This window comes from Pagrus pagrus (assembly GCF_965226575.1).
Source record: "Pagrus pagrus genome assembly, chromosome: 20".
NCBI lineage: Eukaryota > Metazoa > Chordata > Actinopteri > Spariformes > Sparidae > Pagrus > Pagrus pagrus.
Genome location: NC_140207.1, coordinates 24664046 through 24674173, shown reverse-complemented (window position 1 = coordinate 24674173; position 10128 = coordinate 24664046). Strand labels below are relative to the sequence as shown.

At 40.1% G+C, this 10128-nt stretch overlaps 1 long non-coding RNA gene across 1 annotated transcript; it reads left to right on the top strand.

Annotated features, from left to right (window-relative positions):
• The first annotated feature begins 394 nt into the window (after window positions 1-394).
• On the top strand, window positions 395-9616 carry LOC311249391. Its single transcript, XR_014621175.1, has 2 exons — window positions 395-708; window positions 9449-9616. It is a non-coding gene; the product is annotated as an uncharacterized lncRNA (long non-coding RNA).
• The last annotated feature ends 512 nt before the right edge of the window (window positions 9617-10128 follow it).

The window sequence follows — 10128 nt, the reverse complement described above, 5'->3', positions numbered from 1 at the left end:
AACTATAAATCCAAGGGGAACACAGGGAGTACATGAGAACCAGGGAAAAGACACAGGAACGCAGGACAAAGGCAAAATGAAAACAGGAGTGAGATGAGGACGAGAACTGAACAGTCACACCAACAAAGTGTGACGGAACAACACAGGCTTAAATACAAACTAAACTAATGAGGGAATGAGGTTCAGGTGGAGCGAGGCGGAGAAACACAGGTGAGGGAAATGAACGGAAAAACACTGGGAACACGAAAGGAGCTGATAGGCTGGAAAACACTGGAAGGAGGGAAAGGCTAATGAGGGGGATGCAGTGCAGGTGTGGAGGGAAAGCAGACTGGGGAAGAACTCAGGTAACAGGACTGGGATAATGAATCAGATTCAGGACAGGTGTGGAGGGAAAATCAGGCTGCTGAGGAGCACAAGAACACAGGAGGAGAACAGAACACTGGACAAAGAGCAGGAGACACCACAAAAACCTAGAAAACACATAAAACACACATACAATGAACAAAATGACAGGACCATGACAGTTCATGTGACTGCAAATAAGCTTGTTTGTGTTTGACCCAACACCATACATTTTTAAAACTAATTTTGGACATTAAGAAATTATTTCTAAGAGCTTGTAAAATCAGTTGATATCTTCATATCACAGCTAGTGACATATTGATGCTCTCATCTGGACAAAGGATAAGCAGACAGCAGACAGCTGGGGTAAGTCTGAGACCGTGTGAGCTACAGTATACATATTGAAAGCAAACAAAATCTTTAACAAAGATTTCAGTTGGCACATGTTCAATGATATCACAGTTCATGTGTCATACAGTGTAGAGTGGACCAGTAGTTCTCAAAGTGGGTGCAACAGAGCCTCAGGGTGCCTTGAACAGTAACTTAAATGGTTACTAGGTTAGAACATTGTTAGAGACATTGGGGATAATGTGAGTACACAACTCAACAAAATATATAACAAAGGACTTGTCATTTTTAGACATTTAATGGAGAAATATTGCAAATTATATCTTTAACAACTGTCTCCAAAAGTCTGGCTTACTCTCTGTTTGAAGGTTTAAAGAAAGGCCAACTCTGCAGCTACTTTATTTCCATTTACATTTTTTCACTACAGTGTATCAACATTTCACTGCAGCAAAAATTGTCCTCGTCATAAGGGTTGGGTACTGTTCACATTTGAACCGATACCATTTCCGATACCGATACATGGAATTCGATACCGGTGCCCAACGGTACCTTTTTTTTGGTACTTTCCCTTCTTTGTAATAACAAAAAAAAAGGTAATTTCAGTTCCAACCAGTTGAATCATTTAATCATTTACTTCTAGAGGCAATTTATTTCACTCGCATCTTGCTATACTGCCTAGAAATCTGGAAAATAAAATATGTTTTAAGTAACTGAATAAATGTCATAGAAAACATCAAGATGTATAGTAGCTGCCCTCTCCTGGCAAGAAAGGTCTCCACTAGTGATGGCAGTATATCTGAAACCGATTGGGAATTTTGGGCTTTGACACCTTGAGATGGCTGTAGTGGCCCAGTGATGAAGCTACAGCAGCACGTCAAGTTAATTATGTGAAGTCAGCAGTTATATATTTTTTTCCAAAGCATATTAAATACTGTCGTTTTATGTTAAGTATGTGGATTAAAACGTATTGTTCCTAAATACACTTTTATCGCAGTACCTCTGTAACCTGTGTAAGTGCATTATTGGGAATTCCCAATATGTGTTAGCATTGAGCTAGCCGGCTGAGTGCTTGTTATATAAAATCGTTTCGGAAATCAAAGAAAGCATGCTTTAATATTTTTTTGTAGACAGTATGCAGTTCACTAACAAACATACTATTTTAGTCAGCTAAACAGCATATTAGTAAGAAATGTTATATTCAAGTCAGTGGCTTATTCTTGTGGAGACGTCTCACTTTGCTCTCTTGCTATAACCCAACTGTAAAGATGCCCACTCAGGTATGGAAACTTGGCACTGATTTAATTTAAATCACTACTCGGTAGTACCGATGTTATTCAGTCAGTACCCTTAAAAGTACCAAGTTTGGCACCCAACCCTACTCGTCAGTAGTCTCACCTTTACTTCTGTGACTGTGACAGTCACACATTTGCAAAGTTGCAAAACAACTGATATCAGACAGTACAATGTCTGCTACTACTTAAACAACTTGGCTTATGACTAATGCCAATCTGCTCATCAGGAGCAATGCTTCTTAATCAAAGAGGCCTATGATATTTATATGCTCAGCTCAGCCATTCAGATACACTCACACAAAGATGGAACAGCAATTTCGGTGGAATTTGGGGATCAGTATCCTGCCCAAGGACATGGTATCAAGAATTGAACCACAGACCCACTCGCTAGAATAATAATTCTGCAAACCACAGATATGTTGAAACTTGACATTTCTTTAGGTTCAGTTCTCTATTTTATGTTGTGACAATGCTGTGCTTGTGGTCTTTTTAAGTTTAGGCACAAAAAACAGTTGGGTAGGTTTAGACAAAGATTATGTTGGGCTTAGAATACCTGCTTTGTTCGCCACAAATACAGTTGGAGATGTTCTGACTTCCTGTCAGATATATGTTTTTCGTCACCACAAACACAGTGTCTTACGTTTCACTCGCACAAATGTTGAAACACAGTCTCGACCTGGCAGTCACTGGCTTGTCAGCCTTGTCGCCTGTAACTACACCAACAGAAACATTAACTGCAAAACTGACTTACTGGCAACCTGCTCTACTTCCTGAGTTACAGCTGCCCCAAATGCTCATTTGTGACACGATGTATAGGCACAGTGACACAGGACAGGTTGATCTGGGGGATGAATGTGATAATATGATTGACATTGATCTCCACAAGGATTCTTACATGGTATATTGTACATGCAGACAATGAAGGTCCTCGCGACCAGGACATAAATAGTGTGTGAGTAGCAATGTTTCTGTGTGAGCTCGATTGAGCAATACTGTGAGCTCCATGTCTCTCAGTGTGACGCTCACTTTCACTGAGCTGTTCAAGGGCCTCCCAGAAGTCTAGTTGTGTGTTTGTCCAGGAGCCCCTGCTGCTGGGCACTGTGGCGACCAAATGGCATACACAAACCTGCACGCCTGACTGGTCCACTACCAGATCAGAACAGCACGATGCTGTGCTGAGCAAACCCCCCCGACCCCCAGGTAGCTAGCAGAGGAGGAGAGAGAGGGCTGGATGGATGGAGAGAGAGGAAAGGAAAGAAGAGGTAGTATGAGGATAAACGAAGGTTGAAGGAGAAGAATAAGGTATAGGGAACTGAGCGCAGTAGAAGAAAGAGGAGAAGTTTGGGGGGAACAGGAGGAGTTTTGTTGGGAGGAGGAGGGAGAGAAGTGCAAGGTCTTAAATAGCCGTTTGTCCCTTCTGCAGCCTGGCAGGCCAGCAGCGCTAATGAAGACTTCAGAGCAGACAGACTGTCCAACGCTGCTGGAGACCAGAGGCCGAGAGAGAGAGCGAGGGAGGAAAACAAAGAGGTGGGAGGGTGATGATGAAACAAACTGGCTGAAGGCTTGGTTAGAGCTGAGCTGGTTTTGGACACGACGCTTTGTGCTTTTCACTGGCAGCGTGTTCCCCGTGTCTGCTCTGTGTCAGGCGGTCGGATAATAAAGATGTGAAAGTGTAGAACAAGCTTGAGTCATCAAAACATCAGTTTACAGTGTTAGAAGTAAACCTTTGATGACTAATATTCATACTGTGTTCAAACAAATTAACATTTAATGGTTTTAAGAGGTAATCGATCACTTTACCAGCTCCTGTTTGGTTTTGCTCCGTCATCCGGCAACCCCCACGGGCTTGTGTTTTCAGTCCGGCACGGTGCAGCACCGCCGGACACCTGGAGATGTGAGACCGAGGAGTTCCCGCGATAATTACATGATCACGCGCGACTGCAGTTATAGGAACAGAGCAGATACGCAGCGCAGCTGAGCCAGTGGAAGTTAACACATAGACTAGAGTGAAACCTATCAGCTCCGCTGCTGTGACGGAGCGGACAAATACTTTTAACTTTTATTTTAAATGAATAGGGTTTTTTGGGGCTAGAATTTGCCACAACAATCTTGACTTCCATCATCTTTCTCATCTTGTTCTTCCTGCTCTCTCCATCTCTCTCTGGCCTCTCTCTCTCCACCCTCCTCTCTTCCTCTTTGCACTGACAATCACCCACAAACATGTTATATGCACCTCGAAAATTACATATAATCTGATAATGGAGCATCTGTGGGACGTGCCGGAACAAGTCCAATCCATGGAGGCTCCAACATGGATCAGACTTGGCTCTGACGTGTCGAGGCTTGGACCTCTGTGGGTGTCCTGTGGCATCTGGCACCAGAGTATTGGAGGCAGATCCATTGTGTCCCATTGCTTTCAATACAGGGCCTTCCTACACTTACATCTTACTGTTTAAATAAGCAGGGAGAAATAATTTAATCTCATGATAATGAGCTTTAAAAAATAGTGGATTATCTAACATTAAATCACCTATTGTATATCTTAAGTTGAATTGAGTTTTTATAATGTTGTATGATGTGCCATAAAATACATTAGTGGCATACTTTTTTTAAGGAATTTCAGCCTTGTAACCTTGATACTGCTGTTCATTTTATGATGTGTTTTATCACTGCGCTCATTGTAAGTGGTTGGAATGGAACAGAATGGAATGGGGAGGCATTAGTTTATTATGGAAGTCCTACAGAGAGTTTTCCTCAAAAGCCTGACGGTCCCATAATCTACATAATAATGCCACTGTAGTGATTAATGGAAGTGTTATGATGACATTATATTTGCTTATGTCTCTTACCAAATTAGACATATAAGGTTTAAGTTTCTGTTTAATACTCACAATTTTGATCAACTGTCTTTTCTTTTTCAAATACAGTATCTAATACAGATTACACTGGAACCATTCTGTCTGATCATTAGTGAAGTATATTTGCCTACAATATAGTACAATTACGTTAAAAGTGTTCAAAATGGTAAAAAGCATAACATTAGTAAACTTTATGTATTTTCAGATAGTACACATCTTTGTAAGAATATTTTCAATGTACTATTAAGTGTAGTTAATTACAATACATTTTTTTTGGTTTAATACGCTTTTTTCCTGTCATTACTTAGTGTCTGTCAGACACCATAAAAAGCTAATATTCCTATTTATTTTTGGCTAGATTCAGAGCTTATAAGATATTATGTCTAAACCATGAGTGCACATATACTCTATAAAAAAATAACAAAAGTGAATAGTCAACATTTAATACTTCTTCACATGTACTCCTTTAGAAACTCTTACATCATGCAACTTTTATAATGAACATTACATTTACAAAGAAAGAATTTTGGACATAAAAACAACATTTCAAAGAGAGAATTACTTTAATAAATCAACTATATTTGAAGAAGAGATTGGAAACAAACTCATTTAAAACAAAAAAATGTCCATCTGACTCAGACCTGATGACTCAGACCCCTCTACAGATAGCTGCTGTCTCGCCATACCTGCCTAAAATAAACAAATGAAAAGTCAGAATTTAATGGAATTACAATTCAATGTGTGACTATGAAGTGAAATATGTTTAATTTAGGTGACATTGGTGCAACTACATTAATTTATAATGTGAGGCTGACATATCCCCAACATGAATGTGACGCCAATGACTGTTTGTGGAGGAAATAAAGGAGAAATCCTGTATGTTATAAATAAAGAGGTTAAAATTAAACATTACTGTTTATTGTGATCCTAAATTATATTCAAGGCTCCATTCAGGGATGATTTGGATGTTGTTGTCAGGCAGACAGCAAATCTGACGGTGGTGACAAAAACACACTGTTTATCCCAAGAGGAGCCATCTTGTTTGTTTGTTTTTGTGCTTGCTGCCTCTGGCTTCTTTTTAAAATGCATACATTTATGTCATAATTTAAAATAGTCCTTTCTATACAAAAGAGGCGGTGTTGACATGTCATGGTTGTGACAGTTGACACAGCAATAAATATGTAAAAATTATAGCAAAAGTACCAAACTTCTAGCAGCTTTTGACCTTGTTGCATTTAGAAAAAACATGGAGGGTGAAAAGGTCCTCAGAATATAGTTGACCATGTGGGTGTCAGATTTTATTGCTTTTTCATTAAATCTGATGGTGAGACACATTTTGACTTACCACAAAATCAGAATAAATATTGCTGAGAATTCAATGCTTTTAGTTTTAACAATGTTTTACATTCCACTCTTTCATCTGGAGTATATATTATACATTTTACATTATTTTTTTCACAGTTAATTTTTTTTTATCAAATTGAGATGTTATTCTCTTGTTTTGGGACAACTGGTTTTGTGGGTACTGGGCTGACATATAGTCATCTAAATTATAAAAAGATGTTACACTAAATGCAAAAGATCCACAGAGAATGTTTAATAGCACTTTTCTTCATGGGACATGTTTTTGCCGAAGTCTAAAGAATCAGTAAATAAAAAAAAACAAGTATGTATAGTATAATATATATATATATATATATATGTACTTATATATTTTTTTCATGATGGAGGCCGGTGAGATATTTTTTATTACTTTTTGAGAAAAAAAAACATATAGTTCACATATGTGAAATAAATTACAGTTTTTAAGAGGGAAAGTAAAGTAAAAATGTAAACTATGTTCATCCACCATCATCATGTGTTTGGATTTGATAAGGTTAAGGTGAGGGGTGATGCATCTATTCCCTCTGACTGCAAATGGAAAGGTTAGTTACCCAGTGGTTGTGCTGTCAGAGAGGTGTGTGTGTGTGTGTGTGTGTGTGTGTGTGTGTGTGTGTGTGTGTGTGTGTGTGTGTGTGTGTGTGTGTGTGTGTGTGTGTGTGTGTGTGTGTGTGTGTGTGTGTGTGTGTGTGTGTGTGTGTGTGTGTTTTTGAAGTTATTTGGCCTGAGAGTCTCTGGGGCCTGATATGAGTCTATCTAATGAAACAGTCCATAGAGGAACCCAAGACAGCCATGGCAATAACTGTACATCTTGACTGTGGGCAGGGCTAATCGGTTGGAGGACAGGACAATGGAGAGGATATTGTAGGAGGATCAGCAGAGACTGCTTTTTTTTTTTAGTTTTTATTCTACCTGCTTAGGTCCCCTACAGACATATTTTATATTTATATTTTATATATTTTTAAAAAAGTTAGATGAACAATTTACAAATTCTTAAAATGTTATCTGCTTCTACACCCTCATTACGAAACCCAGAATTTGTAAATGTGCAAGTATTCTTCATCTCGGTGAAGTGAGATGTCTGCAATGAGCTCAAGGGTACGAACTAGGGCCCGACCGATTTATCGGCGAGCCGATTAAATCGGCCGATTATAGCCCGATTGAGACTAATCGGTAATCGGCCAAAACCCGCCGATTGTCGCCTATATTTTCAGAAATAAAATGCAGGGAATAAGACTTGGTTTTACTTTGAAAATGTTCCCCCATTTGAAAAGATCCCCCGACATTAGGCTATTTATCCTGTAGAGGGCGCACCGACCTCATGACAAACTGACGCACGGAGGAGAGTGGTCCGCCTCAACGGCAAATAAACAAGTTTGTGAAATAAACAATAAGTCAACAAGTTTCAATTCAACCCACTTCACGATGTTCCCCGCTGTGTTGGTCTCGATCACGCCGAGTTAACGTTTAAGCACTATGTAATATGCAAGCTAAAGTTAGAATTAGCCATCTGCTTTTAGCCTTGCTACACATATTAGCCGTGCCAGTAAATGTAGAATAAACATAACAGTACACATTACGTAATCGACTAGCTACTTCTCTCACTGAGGCAGCTGCATGTCTCCAGATAAGACCGGAGCAAAATGAATAACGTGAGTTAAGGCGGAGGGAGGGAGGGAGGGAGGGCGAGTAGTTAAACGCTTTTCTGGTCCGAGTTTGATTCATGATAAATCCGTGGTATATTACTGAGATGATCAGTCGGTCTTCCTGTCGGCGTGAAGAGCAGTAGCTAATGGTGCCTTGTTGTAGGCCTAATGTTGGATGGTTGTCATGTTAATATGCTGCATGACTTATTTTTCTGCCTTTTATTCTTTGTAGAAGTGTCTGAAAGGCTCAAAGGCAGCCATTTGTTAAAAAAAATTACTTAAATTAATACATTTTAAAACTTTATAAAAAAAAAAAAAATCAGCCAATTAATCGGTTATCGGATTTTTTTCCCCCTAATAATCGGTATCAGCATTGGCCCCAAAAAATCCATATCGGTCGGGCCCTAGTACGAACCCTTTGATTCAACTGAGCACGTCTTCATACGGCTTCATATCGTGGTACCTGATATTGTTGAATTGCTCAGATTGTGTTTATTCCTTTATTTCTCCTTGATTTTTGTGCTGCTACTGTGCTTGAGTTGGCTATGTAGTTAAATTGTTTAGTTATTTTTCTGTTTTAAGTGTGTTGATTGGTAATATTTCCAACTTTGTTGTGCTCTGCTGCTCCTCGATCTGCTTTCTGTGGTCCGCTTCCGCCAAGAGAGCAGCCTCTGGTACGCTGGTGAAACGTGAAAAAAATCATGTCCAGAATGCTACTGCCAGAGTCCTCACTGACACTGAGAATATTACACCGGTCCTAAAATCACTGCACTTGCTTTTGGTCGAAGGTGTCAAAGGATAGATGTTAAAAAATGACTGACCTACAGAACAAAGCACTAAATGGCCTCGGGCCTCAATGCATCTCTGATCTACTTGTTTTGTTACGAAGCATCCAGACCCCTCAGTTCATCTGGGACAGGCTCACTCAGTGTTCCCAGGATCGAAATCAGGCAGGGTGAAGCAACTTTTAGTTTCTATGCTCCACCTGTGGAACAAGCTTCCTGAATACCTGAGGACCGCTCAAACTGTCAGCTCATTTAAATCAGGGCTTAAAACATTATTGTTTACTTTGGCATTCCAAGAAGTTAGATTCTGTTAATCTGTAACTTTTTATTCCCTGGCTTTTGTTTTTGTTGTCTTTACAATGCAATTTTGACATTTTCTTAATGTTTTAAATGTCTGGTTTAATGCATTGCCATGGCTCTCTTAAGCACTTTGAATTGTCTGCACCTCACTTGAAACAAATAGTTTGCATTTTTATTATTTATTCATTCATTTTTTCATTTTTTTGTCAGGAGTATAAACGAAATAAAATATTTCACTGTACAATCTTGATTATCTACATTTAATCTTTAATCTTGAATGTCAACTTGTTCAATTCTATGGGTTCTATTTAGATGGTCTATAGCGCAGCGCGCTGGTGTGTTTAGGGCGTGTCCAAGTCCATTTTTCTAGTTAAGTGGTGGATAATCTGGGCGCAAAGTGTGGCGGTGGAATTTTTGGACTCTGAGTTAATTGTGAGTGTGTTTTGGGCTGAACATAAATCAAACTAATCTGAGTGTCCTCTCCCATTGCCTTTAAGAGCCAGGTGTGCCAGGGCCTGCACATATGACCCAGTGGCTCTCGTCTTCGCTGAGGGACAGGGATGTGATCCTCGGCTGCTGGACCCTCTGCCCCGCCATTTCACAATCATCTGTCCTATCAGTTCTTTTTGACTGCATATGAAAAAATAAACTGATATTTAACTGAGGAGGAGGAGGAGGAGCGCTGCTGCGTCCCGCTGCTGATCTCAGTCTGTGGCTCATAAAAAGTATCATCCTGATCAATAATGGTGGGATGAGAGGGTGAAATACATCCTTAATGAGGAAAATGTTAATGGCGGCGTTTCCCAGATTCGATCGTTCTTAAGGACTTAAGAAGGCTCTTAAGAAGGGTTCGGCTAAGAAGGAGCGCTAAGATACGGGTGTTTCCCAGACGCGTTCTTAACTGCCTTCTTAGGAGAACCTTAAGATCAAGCCAAAGAAGCTTCTTAAGAAGCTCTTCGTGGGAGCTGTCCACCGCGGTGCTGCTGAAACTGAATCAAGTGATGCCAGGCAAATCGATCACCCACCTCTTTATCAGCGCATAAGTCACACACAGCACCCCCCCACCCACACACACACACACACACACACACAGGTGCAATTAGGCTACGCATGTATCGTGTGTGTGTGTGGACGGGGTGTGGGTGCGGGTGTATGTGTGGGTGTGTTGACGGCCGCG